The following is a 22,463-nucleotide window of genomic DNA, read 5'->3' on the forward strand; positions in this document are numbered from 1 at the left end:
GTTTAAATGCTGCAATCAAAGGACACAGACTGGCTGAATATATACAAAAACAAGACCATCATATATGCTGGCTACAGGAGACCCATTTCAGATCTAGGGATACATATAGACTGAACATGAGGGGATGGAAAAAGTTATTCCATACAAATAATCAAAAAGAAGCTGGAGTAGCATTACTCATATCAGACAAAACAGACTTTAAAATAGACTGTTTTGATTCATTTTGATATTTGGCAAAACTAATACAATTATGTAAAGTTTAAAAATAAAATAAAATTTAAAAAATTTAAAAAAAAGCAGTAATAAAGGGAAAAAATTAAATAAAATAGACTGTTGCAGGAGACAGAGAACACTACATAATGATCAAGGGATCAATCCAAGAAGATATAACAATTGTAAATATATATCCTCCAATACTTCCAATACTTTGAAGCTCCAATACTTTGGCCACCTGATGAAGAGCCAACTCAGTGGAAAAGACTCTGATGCTGGGAAAGATTGAAGGCAGGAGGAGAAGGGGATGATAGAGGATGAGGTGGTTGGAATTGCATCACCGACTCGATGAACATGAGTTTGAGCAGACTCCAGGAAGAAGTGAAGGACAGGGAAGCCTGCCATACTGTATGTAGTCCATAGGGTTTCAAAGAGTTGGACACAACTTAGCTACTGAACAACAATAACAAGTATATATACACTCAACATCGGAGCACTTTAATGTATAAGCAAATACTAACAGTTATAAAAGAAGAAATCAATAGTAAAACATAATAATGGGGGACTTTTAACACTCTATTTTCATCAGTGGAGATATAATTCAGGCAGAAAATAAGGAAACACAGGCCTTAAATGACACATTAGACCGGATGGAATTAATTGGTATTTATAAAACATAACATTCAAAAGCCACAGGATGAACATTCTTCTCAAGTGCACATGGAACATTCTCCAGAATTGACCACATTCTGGGCCACTAAGCAACCCTCAGTAAACTTAAGAAAATTGAAATCATATCAAGCATCATATCAATCATATCCAGCACCACAATACTATTAGAAATAGCATTAGATTAGAAATCAACTACAAGATTAGATTAGAAATCAACTACAAGCATTAGATTAGGAATCAGGTACAAGGGAAAGCTATTAACAAACACAAACACCTGGAGGCTAAACAATATGCTGCTGCTGCTGCTGCTGCTCAGTCGCTTCAGTTGTGTCCGACTCTGTGCGACCCCATAGACGGCAGCCCACCAGGCTCCCCCGTCCCTGGGATTCTCCAGGCAAGAGCACTGGAGTGGGTTGCCATTTCCTTCTCCAATGCATGGAAGTGAAAAGTGAAAGTGAAGTCGCTCAGTCGTGTCCGACCCTCAGCGACCCCATGGACTGCAGCCCTTCAGGCTCCACCGTCCATGGGATTTTCCAGGCAAGAGTACTGGAGTGGGGTGCCTTCGTCTTCTCCAAACAATATGCTACTAAACAGCAGATGGATTACTATAGAAGTCAAAGAAGAAATAAAAAAAATACCTAGTGACAATGAAAACAAAGGCACAATGATCCAAAACTTATGAGATTCAAAGAAAGCAGTTCTAAGAGGCAAGTTTATAGCAGTAGAGTCTTACCTCAGGAAACAAGAAAAATCTCAAATAAACAACCTAATCTTACAGAGTTGGACTGTGAAGAAGGCTGAGCACCAAAGAATTGATGCTTTTGAATTGTGGTGTTGGAGAAAACTCTTGAGAGTCCCTTGGACTGCAAGGAGATCCAACCGGTCCATTCTGAAGGAGATCAGCCCTGGGATTTCTTTGGAAGGAATGATGCTAAAGCTGAAACTCCAGTACTTTGGCCAGCTCATGCGAAGAGTTGCCTCACTGGAAAAGACTCTGATGCTGGGAGGGATTGGGGGCAGGAGGAGAAGGGGACGACAGAGGATGAGATGGCTGGATGGCATCACTGACTTGACGGACGTGAGTCTGAGTGAACTCCAGGAGTTGGTGATGGACAGGGAGGCCTGGCGTGCTGTGATTCATGGGGTCGCAAAGAGTCGGACACAACTGAGCAACTGAACTGAGCTGAAATGAATCTTACATCTAAAGCAACTAGAGAGAGAACAACAAACAAAACCCAAAGTTAGTAGAAGAAAAGAAGTAATAAAGATCAGAGCAGAAATAAATGAAATGGAGATGTAGAAAACAAGAGCTAAGACCAATGAAATTAAAAGCTGGTTTTTTGAAAAGATAAACAAAATTGCCAAGCCTTTAGTGAGATTCATCAAGAAAAAAGAGGGAGAGGACTCAATCAAAATTAGAAATAAAAAAGAAGTTACAACTGACACTGCAAAAATACAAAGAATCATAAGAGACTACTTAAAGCAAGTTTTTTTCAATAAAATGGGCAAACTAGAAGAAATGGACAAATTAGAAAAGTACAGCTTTTCAAGACTGAATCAGGAAGAGTTAAGAAGCATGAACAGACCAATCACAAGTAGTGAAATTGAAATTGATTTAAAAAAATCTTCTAGTAAAAGAAGTCCAGGATCAGATGATGTCACAGGTGAATTCTGTCAAACATTTAGAAAAGAGCTAACACCTAACCTTCTCAAAGTCTTCCAAAAAGTTGCAGAGGGAGGAACTCTCCCAAGCTCATTTTATGAGGACACTATCACCCTGATACCAAACAAGACAGAGATATCACAAAAAAAGAAAATTGAAGTCCAATATCTTGATGACCATAGAAGCAAAAATCCTCAAGATTCTAGCAAACCAATTTGACAACACATTAAAAGGATTATGCACCATGATCAGGGGCTTCCCAGGTAGTGCTACTGGTGGAGGAAAAACAAAACAAAACAAAAACAAAAAAACCCACATGCCAGTGCAGAAAATGTAAGAGATGTGGGTTCCATCCCTGGGGAGGATAACCCTCTGGAGGAAGGCACGGGAACCCACTCCAGTATTCTTGTCTGGAGAATCCCATAGACAGAGGAGTCTGGTAGGCTACAGTCCATAGTGCTGTAAAGAGTCAGACATGACTGAGTGACTAAGCATGCATGCATGCACACAGTGATCAAGTGGAATTTATCCCAGGGATGCAAGGATTCTTCAGTATACATAAATCAATCACTGGGATACAGTACATTAGCAAATGAAGAATGAAAACCATAGTATCATCTCAATAGATGCAGAAAAAGGTTTTGACAAAATTCAGCACACGTTTATGGAAAAAAAAAAAAAAAAGACTTTCCAGAAAGTGGGCCTAGAGGGAACATACCTCAACATAATAAAGGCCATAGATGACAAACCTGCACTAAACATTATTCTTAGTGGTGAAAAATGGAAAGCTTTTCCTTTGAGATCAGGAACAAGACATGGATGTCCACTATCACCACCTTTACTTAACATAGTTTTGGAAGTCCTAGCCATGGCAATTAGAAAAGAAAAAGAAAAGGAATCCAAATTGGAAAAGAAGAAAACTGTCACTGTTTCCAGATGACATGATACTGTACATAGAAATCCTAAAGATGCCACTAGAAAGCTCCTAGATCTCATCAGTGAATTTGGTAATGTTCAGTTCAGTTCAGTTGCTCAGTCATATCCGACTCTTTGTGACCCCATGGACTGCAGCATGCCAAAATTATTACACAAAAATCTCTTACCTTCTAATGAGTGATCAGAAAGAGAAATTCAAGAAACGGTCTTGTTTACCATCACATCAAAAAGAATAAAATACCTAGAAATAAACCTACCTAAAGAGACAAGAGAGATCTACTCAGAAAACTATAAGATACTGATGAAAGAAATTAAAGATGACACAAACAGATGGAGAGACATACTATGTTTCTTGGACTGGAAGAATCAATATTGTAAAAATGACTATACTACCCGAAGCAATCTACAGAGTCAATGCAATTTCTGTAAAATTACCAATAGTATTTTTCACAGAATTAGAACAAAAAATTTCTACAATTTGTATAGAAATACAAAAGAATCTAAATAGCCAAAATAATTTTGAGAAAGAAAAATGGAGCTGGAGGAATCAGGCTCGCTGAAATAAGACTACACTACAAAGCTACAGTAATCAAGACAATATGGTACTGGCACAAAAACAAAAATATAGATCAATGGAACAAGATAGCAAACCCAGAGATAAAACCATGCATCTATGGGCACTTTAACAAGTGGATGGCCACTTTCAGTTTTCCCCATCAACTGTTACAAAGTTAGTGTTCAGTGTACCATGGCATCACTGATTCAATGGACATGAACTTGGCGAACTCTGGTTGATGGTGAGAGGCAGGGAGGCCTGGCATGCTGCAGTCCATGGGTCCACAAGTAGTTGGACACAGATTAGTGACAGAACAACAAATGGGCACTTTGTCTTTGACAAAAGAGGCAAGACTATAAATGGAGAAAAGATAGCCTCTTTAATAGCTAAATATCGAAAAACCAAACAACTCAATTGAAAAATGGGTGGATGATCTAAATAGGCATTTCTCAAAGAAGACAGAGATGACCCAAAAGTACATGGAAAAAAATGCTCCGCTTTACTAATTATTTTTTGAAAGTTTCTCAGTCATGTCCAGTTTTTTGCGACCCCATGAACGATACATGGTCATGGAATGACCATGGCATTATCCAGACCAGAATACTGGAGTGGACAGCTGTTCCCTTCTCCAGGGCATCTTCCCAACCCAGGGGTCGAATCCAGGTCTCCTGCATTGCAGGCAGATTCTTTACCAGCTGAGCCACGAGGGAAGCCCAAGAATACTGGAGTGGGTAGCTTTTCCCTTCTTCAGGGGATCTTCCTGACCCAGGAATCAAACTGGAGTTTTCTGCATTGCAGGCAGATTCTTTACTAGCTGAACTACTAGGGAAGCCCTGGTACTTATTAATTATTAGAGAAATGCAAATCTTACTGATTATTCAGTTCAGCTCAGTCACTCAGTCATGTCTGATTCTTTGCGACCCCATGAATCACAGCACGCCAGGCCTCCCTGTCCATCACCAACTCCCGGAGTTCACTCAAACTCATGTCCATTGAGTCAGTGATGCCATCCATCCACCTCATCCTCTGTCGTCCCCTTCTTCTCCTGCCCCCAATCCCTCCCAGCATTAGAGTCTTCTCCAATGAGTCAACTCTTCACATGAGGTGGCCAAAGTACTGGAATTTCAGCTTTAGCATCAGTCATTCCAAAGAACACCCAGGACTGATCTCCTTTAGAATGGACTGTTTGGGTCTCCTTGCAGTCCAAGGGACGCTCAAGAGTCTTATCCAACACCACAGTTCAAAAGCATCTGTTCTTTGGTGCTCAGTTTTCTTCACAGTCCAACTCTCTCATCCATACATGACCACTGGAAAAACCATAGCCTTGACTAGATGGACCTTTGTTGGCAAAGTAATGTCTCTGCTTTTTAATATGCCATCTAGGTTGGTCATAACTTACCTTCCAAAGAGTAAGCGTCTTTTAATTTCATGGCTGCAGTCACCATCTGCAGTGATTTTGGAGCCCGAAAAAATAAAGTCTGACACTGTTTCCACTGTTTCCCCATCTATTTCCCATGAAGTGATGGGACCAGACGCCATGATCTTCGTTTTCTGAATGTTGAGCTTTAAGCCAACTTTTTCACTCTCCTCTTTCACTTTCATCAAGAGGCTTTTGAGTTCCTCTTCACTGTCTGCCATAAGGGTGGTGTCATCTGCATATCTGAGGTTATTTATATTTCTCCCGGCAACCTTGATTCCAGCTTTTGCTTCTTCCAACCCAGCGTTTCTCATGATGTACTCTGCATATAAGTTAAATAAGCAGGGTGACAATTTACAGCCTTGATGTACTCCTTTTCCTATTTGGAACCAGTCTGTTGTTCCATGTCCAGTTCTAACTGTTCCTTCCTGACCTGCATACAAATTTCTCAAGAAGCAGGTCAGGTGGTCTGGTATTCCCATCTCTTTCAGAATTTTCCAGTTTATTGTGATCCACACAGTCAAAGGCTTTGGCATAGTCAATAAAGCAGAAATAGATGTTTTCTTTGGAACTTTCTTGCTTTTTCGATGATCCAGTGGATGTTGGCAATTTGATGTCTGGTTCCTCTGCCTTTTCTAAAACCAGCTTGAACATCTGGAAGTTCATGGTTCACGTATTGCTGAAGCCTGGCTGGCACTGATTATTAGAGAAATGCAAATCAAAACTACAGTGAGGTAAATCACTTCAACACAAGTCATAATGGTGTCATCAAAAAAATCAACAGACCAATAAATGCTGGAGCGGGATGGAGAAAAAGGAACCCTCCTACAGTGCTTATGGGAAAATAACTTGGTATAGGCACTGTGGAAGAGAGTGTGGAGGTTCCATAAAAAACTAAAAGCAGAGCTACCATATGATCTAGCAGTCTCACTCCTGGGCATATATCCAGATAAATCTTTAATGTGAAAAGATATATGCACTCTTAATGTTCATGGCAGCACTGTTTGCAATAGCCAGGACATGGAATCAGTCTAAATGTCCATGACAGAGGAATAGATAAAGTTGATATGGTATATATCTATAATGGAATATTACTCAGCCATAAAAAGTAAAATAATGCCATTTGCAGCAACATGGATGGACCTAGAGATTGTTATATGGAGTTAAATAAGTCAGTTCAGTTCAGTTCAGTCACTCAGTTGTGTCCGACTCTTTGTGACCCCATGGACTGCAGTATGTCAGGCTTCCGTGTCCATTACTAACTCCTGGAGTTTACTCAAACTCATGCCCATTGAGTCAGTGATGCCATCCAACCGTTTTATCCTTTGTCGTCCCCTTCTCCTCCTGCCTTCAATCTTCCCCAGCATCAGGGTCTTTTCAAGAGGTGGCCAAAGTATTGGAGTTTCAGCTTCAGCATGAGTCCTTCCAATGAATATTCAGGACTGATCTCCTTTAGGATGGACTGGTTGGATCTCCTTGCAGTCCAAGGGACTCTCAAGAGAAAGATAAATATTATATGATATCGCTCATATGTGAAATCTAGAAAATTTTTAGAAATGAACTTATTTACAAAACAGAAATAGAGTCACAGATTTAGAAAAGAAATAATGGTTACCAACAGGGAACAGGGGGAAGGGATAAATTGGGAGTTTGATATTGACAAATACATACTACTGTATATAAAATAGATGACTAATAAGGACTCCCGTGTAGCATGGGGAACTCTGCTCAATACTCTGTAATAATATATATGAGAAAATAATCTAAAAAGGAATGGATATATATATATATATGTATCACTGATTCACATTTCTATAAAGCAAAAACCAAATAGCATTGTAAATCAACTATACTGCAATAAAATAAAATAAAAAAACACTTTTCTGATATTTCCCATTTGCCTGCAAGTTCCTTGGATTAGTGACCCTGTCCTTTCCTATTTGTATCTGTCAGTACCCAGCATGGTTCCCAGAACACATTTGAAATGTTAAATAAATATTTTATGGATGAATGAATGAGATATAACTCTCTGGGACTGTCAGCCTTAAGAGACTCATATATAATTAGAAACTGAACTGGGATGTTAAGGTTTACAGGGGAGACCAAATAACATTACAGGCTGAATCCTGTAACTTTGAAGTTAAAAGAATCTGATTGAATCCTGTGATCTAGGAATTTACTTAGATTTTCTGAATCTCAGTTTTCTCATCTGTAGAACTGAAATAATACCGTGTTACCCTTCATAACTATTGAAAGGATTGAATGTGCTGGTGAAACTGGCAGCACTGAGAACAGTGCTGGTCAGGCAAATATCCAAGAACAGTTGTGGTTGGTTTCATTGGTACTATTATGGTTGTTCTTATGGCACTTGTTTGTTTCTATGCTGTGTCTCTGCCTACACTGGAACCTGTAGGTTTTCCTGTGTTCATAATTCTCCTTAAAGTCAGTGAGGATGGAAGTCTTTGGAACTTCCAGCCCCTACACACATAGCATCTGTCAGGTTTCTTTGTAATCTAATCACGTCTTGCACATGCCTTGTCCAGGTGCTTAAACTTGATCTATTCAGTCAGTATCTCTTCCTGCTGCCAGCAGATGCCTGAAGTTTCTCAGTGCTCATGAGGAAACTATTTTTCCTTTTCAGAATCCTCCACTAAATGTATATTTTTCACATTGTTACAGAAAAGCAGCCCCACTTAGTACTCTGGAAATTCATTGGGAGAGAGAGGGAGAGAGTTAATGTGTGCGTGTGTCCACATGTGAATACTGACATGCAGATACCATACCTTCCATATCTGCTCTTGGCTTTCGAAGCGTCATGATTTGTACTTACAAAAGATATCTGAGACAGATAATGATGCTATCCTGCAGAACAGCTTGCCTTTCCAGCAGTCCTCTCTCCACTCCCAGCTCACACCCACTTTACATAGTACTTCTACCTCAGGTCTCATCTCTCATTTGTTTTCATCCATTGCTACTCTAGCAAGGCCATAAGCTTATGTTTTGCCATTTTGAAACTTTCTATAGAAACATCATTACACATCAAGCATAAAGGTAATGCCACATTAAAAAAAGTTCATAAAAAAAAGTTCTAATTTCTTAAGAAAACTCCATAGTGGCTGCATCAGTTTACATTCCTACCAATAGTACAGGAGGATTCCCTTCTCTCCACACTCTCTCAACCATTTATTGTTTGTGGATTTTTTGATGATGGCCATTCTGACCAATGTGAGGTGATACCTCATTGTAATGGCACCCCACTCCAGTACTCTTGCCTGGAGTATCCTATGGATGGAGGAGCCTGGAAGGCTGCAGTCCATGGGGTCACTGAGGGTCGGATACAACAGAGCAACTTCATTTTCACTTTTCACTTTCAGGCATTGGAGAAGGAAATGGCAACCCACTCCAGTGTTCTTGCCTGGAGAATCCCAGGGATGGGGGGGCCTGTTGGGCTGCCGTCTATGGGGTCACACAGAGTCGGACACGATTCAAGTGACTTAGCAGCAGCAGCAGTAACTAGTTATGTTGAGCATCTTTTCATATGTCTCTTGATCACATATATGTCGTCTTTGGTGAAATGTCTATTTAGGTCTTCTGTTCATTTTTTTTAATTGGGTTGTTTGTTTTGATGATATTAAGCTATGTGTGCTGTTTATAAAATTTGGAAACTAATCCATATGATCCTGAAGTCCCACTCCAGAGCATATACCTAGAGAAAAAATATTGTCCTAAAGGATACATGTGCCCCTATGTTCATAGCAGAACTATTTACAATAGCCAAGACATGGAAGCAACCTAAATGTCTATCAACAGAAGAATGGATAAAGAAGATATGATACATAAATACAATGGAATATTACACAGCCATTAAAAAGGATTAAATAATGCCATTTACAGAAATGCAGAGGGACCTAGAGATTGTCATACTGAATAAAGTAAGTCAGACAGAAAGAGAAATATCATATGATATCACTTTTAGCCGGAATCTTAAAAATAATGAAACAAATGAATGTATTACAAAACAGAAACAGACTGACAGACTTAGAGAATGAACTTGTGGTTAATGGGGGAAGGTTGGGAGAAAGGGATAACTAGGGAGTTTTGGATCAACAGGTACATACTTCTGTGTTCAAAATAGATAACCAACAAGGACCTACTGTATAGTGCAGGTAACTCTGCTCAGTATTCTGAAACAACCTAAATGGGAAAAGAATTAAAAAAAAAAAAAATAGATACCTGTATATGTATAAGTGAATCACTCTGCTGTATACTTGAAAGTAACACAATATTGTTCATCAACTCCAATATAATATAAAAAGTTTAAAAAAGAAGTTCTAAGGAGAAGCACACTCCAGTATCTCCCATAAGCTGCTACATCCCCAAACTGTGTGGACGGCGGCCATTGTTAATTAACCACACTCTTTCTCCTGCAATCTGTCTCTGTGCAGCACTGTAAGCCTTCACCACTGATTGACTGGCCCTGGAAAATGAGAAAAAACTTATGGACCAAACCAGGACCCATCAAATCCTTATAGTACCTCTGTGTCCAGTCTCACTAAAGAGTGGGAAGTCAATTTCTTTATAAAAGAATCCTGTTTCCATGACTTACTTTGAGGTGAGGTCCTTGACATCACATTCATGTTGGAAGGTTCTTTTGAGCAGCAGCATTTAGATTTAGTCTTCAGTAGAAACAAAGGGGAAAAAAGAAAGCTGTGAACAGTAGTTTAATACAGTATGTCAAGGACATGTCAGTTATGGTAGCCACCAGCCACAGGTAGCTATTTAATTTTAAAATGAAATAAAATTAAATATTCATTTCCTCAGATGCACTTACCCCAGTTCAGGTACTCATGGCTGCTGTATTGGACAGTGTAGATAAAGAAAATATCCATCATCACATATTTCTATGGGGCAGTGCAGAACTAGAGGTTGTGTTTTGTACCCTACGAGGTAGTACTTTTTATACTTTGTAATCTACTAACCCCCTTCTTCTTTCCCAAAACACACGATACTGCCCTGTGCTAACTAAGCAAAAGCCTGTTAATGCTAGGATGTCATTCAAAGCAGAAGCAAGTCTTAAACGAGGTGTAGGAGCAGAACAAGACCCATCAGTAGATCTATTATGATGCTTTTTCAAGGAAATTTGATTCTGGCTTCTTATACTATCTATAGTGTCTTCTGGTGAACATAAAAATAATGTTGCTCCTTTTTGCTTTTAAACTTAGTGACATATATGAGACTAGAAACACACAATCCATTTTGTGAGTCTCCAGCTTCCTGTTAATATGACATTAGTAGAAGAATCCACCCTGTGATTATATTAGAAAGGAAAATAACTGAACAAAAGAAGAGTGGGATTTGATTTTTCTATTGGCTAAATTTAGTTGCCTGAGAAACAGGAGGAAATTATTTCAGTACCAAAATAATAAAACATCATCTAAATTTGCTTTTTCTCTTTTTTTTCAGGAAGCTATAATTGCCTTTGGTGTGGTGGGAAAAGGAAGGGCTGTCAAAAGGAAGAGACAACCATTCATACAATTTCCTTTAACATTTTGTTCATGTTTCCCTTTTAAAACTTTCTGTCAGCCTTTATAATCATCCAGTTAAATTTGTCTATCTAGTTCTCCTAAAACTGGGTGACATTTGAGTGCTATAAAATTAATATGAATGTGATGCAATGGACATAATTGCTTTCTAGAAAAATCTCATCTTTATGACTCATTGTCAGAGACACAACTGTGAGCCCAGAAGTCCCTAGAACATTGATATATCTGATTCCTCATGTACATTTTTTAAAATTTTATTTTATTTTTAAACTTTACATAATTGTATTAGTTTTGCAAGCTCTTTTTCAGGAAATAGGCTCTCTGCTGGATTTTTTTCTTTTGGTTTCTTGGTTGTCTCAAATTAGAAAGTCAGGAAATTTCTGAAATAATAATTTACTGCACTAGTGTGATTTGGCATGGTACATATCAAGAAAAACATTCAAATCCACATGTTGTCAATTTTGAATCTTATTCGTTAGCACCATGGCCTTTTGAGGTTCATGTGGTTTTATTTCCAGGTTTGCTGGTGTTGTAGCCCCACTATCTCTAACCCATTGATGAAATCATGAGGTCACTGAGTTCCCAGACCCCTCAACCTCTTGATAATGCTATTGTTAAAGAGTTCCAAAATGACTTGGGCTGCCTTGAGAGTAAAGGGAGAAAATAAAGTGAATTTTTCAAGGCTGTTGGAGCAAAAGGTCATTAATGTACACAGTACAACTTAGACATTTATTAAAATTGGAACAAGTTTGAAGTTTGCATAATCTAGAAGGAAAATAATTGTTAAGCTAATTAAGAGTATAAATCATTTTATAAGCAATGATCAGAAACTCAGATTGTGGAGTCCATTAGACCCAGGCTTAATTCCTAACTCTGTCACTTAGCAGCTGTGACTTCACCACCATGAGCCTTATTTTTACATCTACAAAGTGAGGCTGACAATATTTAAGAGATTTTTTCAAGAACCATGTGAAACACTGTGCGGTTTGTTATTAGTGTTAGTATTAGTGGTTAGGAAAACAAGCTATTTTTAAAAGAGATTTATAGAACATTATAGACTTCATGAAAACAAAAAGTATAAATGTTTCCAGCTTTTCTCTCTTTTCAGCTCTCATGGGAAGATTCAGTGTTTATGCAGTGAAAGCAGGAACCAAGGGGGCCTGAGCACGATTAAAGTTGTGAGAGGAAGGGAACCTAGAGGGAAGATTAATTTGTTAAGTAAAGAGCTCTCTATGAAGGAAAAATAATAAGGAATCTAAAAGTTTTGAGGACTGAGAGAGTATGGTCCTGGAAGTTGAGGGGATAGCCAGAAAGAGGGAGGAGCATAGCGGTGTGACACTTAGGAAAACCAGATAAGTCAGGAACATTTGAGGAAGTGTTGTGCAGTGTAATTCCCCAGTTACCACTTTTATTGAGAGTCTTCTTTAAAAAAAAATTTTTTTAATTGAAGTATAGTTGATTTAGAAAGATGGTAACAATAACCCTGTGTACGAGACAGCAAAAGACACACTGATGTATAGAACAGTTGATTTATAATGTTGTCTTAATTTGTACTACATAGTAGAGTGATTCCATTATACATATATACATTCTTTTTCATATTTTTTCCATTATGGTTTATCACAGAATATTGAATAGAGTTCCTTGTGCTATGCATTATAAACATATGCATAAACATATGTTTATCCATTCTATATGTAATGCTTTGCATCTGCTAATTCCAAACTCGCAATCCATCCCTCCCCCAGTGCCCCCTTGGCAACTACAAGTCTGTTCTCTATCTCTGAGTCTGTTTCTCTTTTGCATATAAGTTAATTTGTGTCGTAGTTTAGAGTTCACATACAATTGATACATGTGGTATTTTTCTTTCTCTGTCAGACTTAATTTAGTATGATAATCTCTAGGTCCACCATGTTGCTGAAAATGGCATTTACTCATTCTTTTTTATGGTTGAGTATTATTCCATTATTGTGTGTGTGTGTGTGTGTGTGTGTGTGTGTATGTGTGTGTGTCACATCTTCTTCATCCATTCGTCTGCTGCTGGATTTCCACATCTTGGCTATTGTTAATGGTGCTGCTATGAACATAAGGATGTATGTATTCTTTGAATTATTGTTTTGTCCATAAACATGCCAGGAGTGGGATTGCTGGATCATATGGCAGATCTAATTTTTAGTTTTGTGGAGAACCTTCATACTGTTCTGCATAGTGGCTACACCAACTTACATTCCTACCAACAATGTAGTAGTTGTTGTTCAGTCACTGAGTTGTGTCCAACTCTTTGCAACCCCATGGATTGCAGCACACCAGGCTTCCCTGTCCTTCACCATCTCCTGGAGCTTGCTCAAACTCATGTCCATTGAGTTGGTGATGGCCATCTAACCATCTCATCCCCTGTCATCTCTTCCTCTTCCTGCCTTCAGTCTTACCCAGGATCAGGATCTTTTCCAATGAGTCAGCTGTTCACATCAGGTGGCCAGAGTATTGAAGCCTCAGCCTCAGTCCCTCCAATTAATATTCAGGATTTATTTCCTTTAGGATTGACTGGTTTGATCTCCCATCCAAGGGACTCTCAAGAGTCTTCTCCAACACCACAGTTCAAAAGCATCAATTCTTTGAAATGCAGCTTTCTTTATGGTCCAACTCTTACATTCATACCTGACTACTGAAAAAATCATAGCTTTGACACACGGACCTTTGTTGACCAAATGGTGTCTCTGCTTTTTAATATGCTGTCTAGGTTTGTCTTAGCTTTTCTTCCAAGCAGCAAATGTCTTTTAATTTCATGGCTGCAGTTACCATCTACAGTGATTTTGGAGCCCAAGAAAATAAAGTCTGTCACTGTTTCCACTGCTTACCCATCTATTTGCCATGAAGTGATGGGGCTGGATGCCATGATCTTAGTTTTTTTAATATTGAGTTTTAAGCCAACCTTTTCACTCTCCTCTTTCACTTTCATCAAGAGGCTCCTTAGTTCCTCTTTACTTTCTGCCATAAAGGTGCTGTCATCTGCATATTTGAGGTTATTGATATTTCTCTCTAGTCTTGACTCCAGCTTGTCTGCATGCAGCCCGGCATTTCACATGATGTACTCTGCATATAAGTTAAATAAGCAGGGTGACAGTATGCAGCCTTAACATACTGCTTTCCCAATTTGGAACCAGTCCGTTGTTCTATATCTGGTTCTGAAGACATTATGAGAATTAATTCATTTAATTTAGTACAGCTCTACAAGTCAGGAGCTATCATTATTTTCATTCCACAGATGTTAAAACTGAGGTACAGAGGGGTCAATTAACTTAGCCAAAGTCATATACAAGGAGTAGCAGAGCTTGTGTTAGCATCAAATATTCTAATGCTGGATCCATACTCTCGTCCTCTATACCAGAGTTACCCAATTCCCAGGCCATGGACCAGTACCCAGTAACAGTCTGTGGTCTGTTAGAAATCATGCCATAAAGCAAGAGGTGAGTAGCACTTTAGAGAGTGAAGCTTCATCTATATTTACAGCTGCTCCCCATCACTCACATTACTTCCTGAGTTCTGCCTCCTGTCAGATTAGTGGTGCCATTAGATTCTCATAGGAACATAAATTCTAGTGTACTTGAATTATCCTGAAACCATCCCCACCAGGAAAAATTGTCTTTCATGAAACCAGTCCCTGGTACCAAAAGGTTGGGGACTATTGGCATCTCATACATAAGTGTCTGGTCTTCAGATGAACAACCTCAATGGCAGTTTGCCTTGTTTTATAAATGGTTGGTTTGTACTCAGCAATCTTGCCACTCAAGTGTGGTCCATAGGCAGTGGGATCAGTGACATCTGGGAACAGTCTCAGGCCCCCTACTCCAGACTCTTGAAACAGGAACTATGTCTTAACAAGCTTTCCACGTGACCCATGATCATACATAGCCTGAGAAGCTGCTTTAGGATATGAATATGTAGTAGATGGGCTGTTTTATTAGTATCCATCATCATGCTTGCTGCCTATAAGTAGAGTTACTGTTAATCTACAAGTAGGTTAAATACGAAATTCAGAAGTTGAGGGACTAATACCTGCTTTCTCCTCAGCTGAGTGAATGATGCCTGGGGCCTTGGATCCACTGCAGCACAGGCACATAGTAGATTCCCCATCATATTTCTTGCATTGCGATGAAAATGTTGTGTGATAGAGACATCCAGCATAGTAGCATTCTGCTGCAACGTTTAAAAAGGCTAGATAATGCCAGGGCAGGCAGAACAAAGATTATGCACTTAATCTTAACACAGCTTTAAGACAAGCTCTGCTCAGCTTGTTCCCCTGTGAACTGGAGCTGATTCTCTTCTCTCTTGGGCTCTCTATTGTCTTGGTGCTGTTTGCAACTCATTCAGAAACTAATTAAGTTTCAGTATCAGTTTGTCCTGTTAAAAGAGTGTATATATGCTGAAGAGGTGGTTTTTTTTTTTTTTTTTTTTAATAACAAGTTTTCTAAGTGAAAGGACAATTATGATTTGCTTCTAAAATTAGCCAAAATTCAGCTTTCATCAAAATAATTCTCAGCACACATTAGTCTCTGTAAAACCAGAGTATTGTAAGGAAGGCAACAAACAGATTTACATAGGCCATGGAAAATGTATTGATAATCTGGCCGTATTAATCCTGTCCTCTAACAGAGTGTGAAATTACTTGTTTACTCCACTTATCTGGGGCTGGAGGTAGCTGATCACTGGTTGACAGAGCTGTATTTTGTGATCACCTTTCAACCATGAGCTTCAGCTGGGCCAAGGCCAAACAATCTGACTTCACTGGCCTGTATACCACCTCCAAAGTCAAGGTCAGGACTCCTGCTACTTCTGTGCAGCCAGAGGAACTCATGATCTCCAATATGTCCATCTAGCTATGGCTTTCATTTGTGCATGGGTATGTCCTATATCCCATCCCCCGAAAGTGAGGGTCTATAGTGGTTTCATCATCAGTGTAGAAATATTATCAAGGTGAACACTATTAGGGATACAATAAAATATAAGAAGTAGTCCCTGACCTAAAGTAGACTAACCACTGTGGTCAAATAGACCCTGCTGATGCTCTTCCCAATTTCCTTTTATCAAGGTAGTGCATCTATCCTCCAGCGCCCAGTAGATGTGAGTGTTGGCTGCTAATGGCTCACAGCTGCCCTTCTTCTAGAGACTTGACCCATTGCTCTCAGCTCATGGGTGGCTGGAACCAAATCTGAGGGGTTATGGTTCCCCAACTCTAGCATAACTGTAAGCCTGAAGGAGCCAAAGAAAGAAGTTGTATTCCCAAAGCATTGTGAGAGCCTTGGAAATGGAGTTGCCCTACAAGACTGGGTCATGTCGGGATTTGGCTCACATTTCTGGTGGCTTGACATCCCACGATCAGAGTGCCATCATGGTTAGATGAGGGCTCTTTTCCCACTGTGTTTTCATGTGGCAGAAGGGCCCGGGGAGTTCTGTGGGTCTCTTTTATAAGAGCACTAATGTAATTCATGAGGGTTCCACCCTCTTGAGGCTCCTCCTTCTAATCTCACCACCTTCAGGGATTAGGATTTCAACCTTGGAATTTGGGGGTGGGGCACATTCAGACCATAGCAACAGGAAGCTAGCCAACAGTGGTCTGTTATTCAGTGGAGATCAGTCTCTTAGGTCCCTGAACAAAAGAAGAAGGGGGAAATGAATGAGAAAAGGAGAAATAAATAATGACCTTATACAGCCTTAGACAGTCATAAGTTTTCTTTTCTCCTCTAGTTCAACCATTGTATTGGCACTAGATTGATTTTTCTTTAATGATTATTTCATCATCTGTTTTCCAAGTTCTAAATCCTCCAAATCTTTGCCATTGTCTAAAAGAATGATTCATTAAAAAGGTTTTGGATCATATACCCAACTGGTTAAAAGAAAGTCTCTAAACATGTGCCTCCTGTTCATTTTTTATTCACTTATCAACAATTTAAATTTACTACCAACTAAAGGCTATGGTTTTCCCAGTGGTCATGTATGGATGTGAGAGTTGGAAGAAAGCTTAGCACTGAAGAATTGATGCTTTTGAACTGTGGTGTTGGAGAAGACTCTTGAGAGTCCCTTGGACTGCAAGGAGATCCAACCAGTCCATCCTAAAGGAGATCAGTCCTGGGTGTTCTTTGGAAGAAATGATGCTAAAGCTGAAACTCCAGTACTTTGGCCACCTCATGCGAAGAGTTGACTCATTGGAAAAGACTGATGGTGGGAGGGATTGGGGGCAGGAATAAAAGGGGATGACAGAGGATGAGATGGCTGGATGGCATCATTGACTTGATGGACGTGAGTTTGAGTGAACTCCAGGAGTTGGTGATGGACAGGGAGGCCTGACGTGCTGCGATTCATGGGGTCGCAAAGAGTTGGACACACCTGAGCTAAACTCAACTGAATGGCTCAGAATACTACAGAATACTACATACACTTATAGCTTAGGGTGTCATTCATGGTTATGGCATGCAAGAAGCTTTCCTAATAGTATTAAATTATTTTAGACAACTTTTGGCCTATGTGATCAAATTATCACATGTTTTACTATCTGCCTTCAAAACATGTGAGAGTTACCAGCTAATCAATGTATATGAATCTCCAAACTACTGATTTGAGAGGCAGCTCTGTGCTCTTAGGTGGAAAGTGTAATACCCAGACTGTGGGCTGAAAAGGCAGAATGCATTTAAGGGGTCAAGTAGAAGCTTGAGCCTAGAATAATAGCAGAAAATCTGAGAAAGTTCCAGTTGGCAGTGGGAGAATGAGTGATTTAATCTTGAGAGCAGTCAAATTACAATAATAATAGCTCTACTTTTGGAGCATCTACTGTATACTTGGGCTTCCCTGATAGCTGACTTGGTAAAGAATCTGCCTGTGATGCAGGAGACACGTTTGATTCCTGGGTTGGGAAGATCTGCTGGAGAAGGGATAGGCTATCCACCCCAGTATTCTTGGGCTTCCCTCGTGGCTCAGCTGGCAAAGAATCTGTCTGCAATGGGGGAGACTTGGGTTTGACCCACGGGGTTGAGAAGATCCCCTGGAGAAGGGAAAGACTACCCACTCCAGTATTCTGGCCTAAAGAATTCCATGGACTACATTCCATGGGGTCGCAAAGAGTTGGACACGACTGAGCGACTTTCACTTTCACTGTATACTTGGCATTGTGCTAATCACTTTACATGTATTATTTAATCTGCCCTTCATATCAGCTTCAAGGTAGGTATCACCACAAGAGAGGTTAAGAATCCTGTTCAAGTTTACATAGTGAGTGAAGGAGCCAGGATTTGACCCTGGAAGGAACTATGTGTCTTGACAGCCTTTTTTCTATCACATCCCACGATTAAGACACAGCCTTAGAGTAGGTGTCCCATTCTATAACCACACTTGTTTTATATAGAAAGGAGTCCTGGATGAAAGGAGCCAGACTGAAAAGGTTCCCATCTTTGTGACATTTTGGAAAAGGCAAAACTGTGGAGACAGTAAAAAGAATCCGTGGTTTCCAGGAGTTAGGAGGTATGAATAAGTAGAGCACAGAGGATTGTTAGAGTGGCGAAACTCTTCGGTGTGGTACTATAATGGGTGTACACATTATTATACATTTGTCCAAACTCATGGAACATGCAACCCCAAGAATTAACCCTGATGTGAACTGTGGACTTTGGGTGACTATGGTGTGTCAATGGAGGCTCAGTGATTGTAACAAACATCAGTTCAGTTCAGTCGCTCAGTTGTGTCCAACTCTGTGACCCCATGAACCACAGCATGCCAGGCTTCCCTGTCCATCACCAACACCAACATAATGGAGATGAAAAGGTGGCATATAGGATATCCCTGAACCTTCCTCTCAATTTTGCTATGAACCTAAAACAGCTCTGAAAAAAGTAGTGTTTAAGAAAAAGCAGTGGTGGGGGGAGGGATAGAGGGGATGGAAATGGCTATAAGTCTATAAGGATAGGGCCAGATAGAAAGAGGTAGCAATGCCTCCCAGAGATAGAAGAGGCCACTCAGAACTCAGTAGAGCAGTGTGGATCCAAGGAGCCAATTAATGCTTTGTGAAAGCAGAGTTTATGAAGGATAAGCTGTTCTTATAAAAAGGTTGATAGTTAAAAATTTTTTTCCAATATTGTCTGATACAAAGCCATCCTCATATTTGTCTATTTTTCCTCTGTGTGCCTTTTTATAAGTCAAAGTTCATATATGCTCTGCCTTCTATGTTGCTCTAATAATTGGTCTGCTCACTGTCTGTAAAAATAGAGGAACCATCATTTACTAAGCTGTGCATTTATGATTTATGCATTTTCTACATATGAATAAAATGTATTTAAAAATAGAATGATTCTGTATGGAAGTTGAAATAAGTCAAGGATATTGTCATATTCACTGTTGCTTGGTAGATTCAAACAATTCTTCAGTCAACCATTTTACATATGATAAATAATAGTGTGGGCTAAGAGATAGAAAACTGGCATTCCAGTCTTAGCTCTGCTGTTAGAATAACTGTGTGACATAGTCAAGGTACCCAGTCCCTTCTGAGCTTGGATATCCTCATATGTAAAAAGCAAATGTCCCAAATTCCCTATTGATTTTCATTATGATAGAGGATACAGCAACTCTCACCCTCAAACTAATCCCATAGCACATATTGAAACAGAATCCCAACTCTTCCCAACTGCAAACTCCCCTTACCTGATATTTTAGAGCAGAGATTGGGAAACATATCCGATCGGGAGGGCCAGGGAGTAGGCATTTCAGGCTTTGCAGGCCATGCAGCCTCTGTTGAAAGTACTCTGAGCTGCCGTCTATTAAGGTATCCGCATATACTATGTAAATGCATGACAAGGCCTGTGTTCCAACAAAACTTTATGTATCAAAGCAGGTGGCAAGACAGATTGGGTGGGCACAGAGGCCATAGTTTGCCCATTTCTGTTCTAGGACGTAACTTTTTGGGATTCAGTTGAACTTCCCTTCAGCATATTTGGGAAAAACCATCTGTTCACAATAATTAAATAAAATAGGGGACTCGAGACTTGGAGGGCTTCCCTGGTAGCTCAGCTGGTAAAGAATCTGCCTACAATGCAGGAGACCCCAGTTTCATTCCTGGGTCAGGAACATCTCCTGGAGAAGGGATAGGCTACCTACTCTAGCATTCTTTAGCTTCCCTGATGGCTTAGATGGTAAAGAATCTGCCTGCAATGCAGGAGACCTGTGTTTGATCCCTGGATTGGAAAGATCCCCTGGAGGAGGGCATGGCTATCCACTCCAGTATTCTTGCCTGGAGAATCCCCATGGGCAGAGGAGCCTGGCAGGTACAGTTCATGGGGTCACAAGGACTTGGACACGACTGAGCAACTAAGCACAGCACAGCACAGAGACTTGGAATGTACAAGGGAGGGAGAGTAGAGAGCCTTATGAGGCAGGATTGGGAGAGAAAATTCCAGTGATATCTGCTATGAACGAGAGGAATTGTCACATTGGAAAAGTTGGCTTTGGCATGGAGCTAGCTGCCAAGTTTGGAGAGACCAGCTGGTGTATGTGTGTGTGTGTACAGGTGTGTGTGTGTACAGGTGTGTGTGTGCAGGTGTGTGGGTACATGTATGTGTAAGAGGTTACAGTGTACTTAAGCCTACTGTAGTACCAGATACTAAAGGGATTCACTGAATATTTGTGGAAACAGGGAAGGAAGAGGGATGGATTATCCTTATTTATAGATGAAGAAATTCCACTGTGGGACTCCAGTGTTGTTTCTCATAAGGAATCTACAGGGAAGCAGAATTTCATAGGAAGGATATTGATTTCACCCTGGAGAGAATATGTCAACGTCTCTACAGGCCCAGCCCTTCTCAGAAGAGGAGAGTATTGCTGGGCTCAGAGTTGCCTGTAATCCTGAGAGCTGCAGTCATGCAAAGTGTCAGTGAAAGGTGACCATATGAGACAGGAAGGGGACTGCAGTTATTACTTGTGGCAGCTGTTTCCATGGGTTAGGCTTCATGCTCTCCCTAAATGGTCACAGTCGCATTTCTGACATGGCAGCAGGAGCAAGGAAGGGAAATGGACTTATGAAAATGGACTTATGCATTTGAGTCAGGAGATCAGATGCTGAGTCTCTCTTGGACTTGGTTTGCTGAAAACATCTTGGAAAGGAGGCCAGAGTTTGGAGAAGGGAAAATTGTCCTTCTCTGTGTCATCACACAGAAGCTGGATTTGGGGGAAATCTTAACATCTTGGAATGTGGTTAAATTGATGAACTAGCAACTATAAAATTTCACACAAGCCATGCTGTTACTAGAGAGCTGATTAAGGTTTTCAGTCTGCTGCACTAATTCATTAATATAATTTCATAGACTAAAAATTTTACTATGCAAATATATGCAAATCATATAAGAAAATTGTGTTCTTAGCCAAGTGCATTAGCATCTATTTCTTTGGTTTTGTTTGTTTGTTTCACTGGAACTCTGGCCCTGCTAGATAAGTAATATATTCAGTACTCAAAAGTGTGTGTTTAACATTTTCCTAAAGGGTGATTGAGAGATTTTCTCTTTTGACAAATACTGTAGTGATTGGCATGTCTTTTTTCCTCTTTTTCTTGCCTAAAACAGAATGAAGAAGATGAGCAACATTTATGAGTCAGCTGCCAATACACTGGGAATCTTTAACAGCCCCTGCTTGACCAAAGTTGAACTACGTGTGGCATGCAAAGGCATTTCCGACAGAGATGCCCTTTCCAAACCAGACCCCTGTGTCATCCTCAAGATGCAGTCCCATGGGCAGTGGTTCGAGGTAGGCATGTCCAGTGAAATGGAGAGAAGCATGGCAGGAAGAGAGTTTCGAAAATGTTTTGGCATTTCCTGTCTTCAGGTGGTTTATATCGGTGAGGCAGAAAATTCTAGAAGTGGATATGATCACATTTCTGCTTATATCATGATTTTTAAAATTTATTTATATATTTAAATTAAAAATTTTATATTATAGTTGATTAACAATGTTGTGTTAGTTTCAAGTGTAGAGCAAAGTGATTCAGTTATACGTATATATGTATCTATTCTTTTTCAAATTAGTTTCCCATTTATGTTATTACAAAATATTGAGCAGAGGTCCTTGTGTTGTGCAGTAGGTCCTTGTTGATTATCTGTTTTATATATAACGGTGTGTATATGTTAATCCCCAAATCCCAATCTATCCCTCCCCTCCATCCTTCCCCCTCTGCTAACCATAAATTCATTCTCTAAGTCCGTGAGTCTGTTTCCTGTTCTATAAATAAGTTCATTTATATAATTTTTTTGGATTCCACATATAAGCACTATCATATGATATTTGTCATTTGGTATCTGAATTTTTTCACTTAGTATATAATCTCTAGGTCCATCCATGTTGCTAAAAATGGCAATATTCCTTTCTTCTTATGGCTGAGTAGTGTTCTGCTGTGTATATGTACCATATCTTCTTTAGCCATTCATCTGTCAATGG

The 22,463-nt window shown here is 39.7% G+C and overlaps 1 long non-coding RNA gene across 1 annotated transcript in view; it reads left to right on the forward strand.

Annotated features, from left to right (window-relative positions):
* Positions 1-22,463, forward strand: part of LOC129644195 (uncharacterized) — a 169,421-nt gene that overhangs the window by 139,882 nt on the left and 7,076 nt on the right. Inside the window, exon 2 of the long non-coding RNA XR_008710771.1 lies at positions 21,596-21,776. This is a non-coding gene — a long non-coding RNA (uncharacterized LOC129644195). The remainder of the gene's footprint in view (positions 1-21,595; positions 21,777-22,463) is intronic.

The sequence above is a fragment of the Bubalus kerabau genome, chromosome 2 (genome assembly GCF_029407905.1).
Source record: "Bubalus kerabau isolate K-KA32 ecotype Philippines breed swamp buffalo chromosome 2, PCC_UOA_SB_1v2, whole genome shotgun sequence".
In the NCBI taxonomy this organism is placed as follows: Eukaryota; Metazoa; Chordata; class Mammalia; order Artiodactyla; family Bovidae; genus Bubalus; species Bubalus kerabau.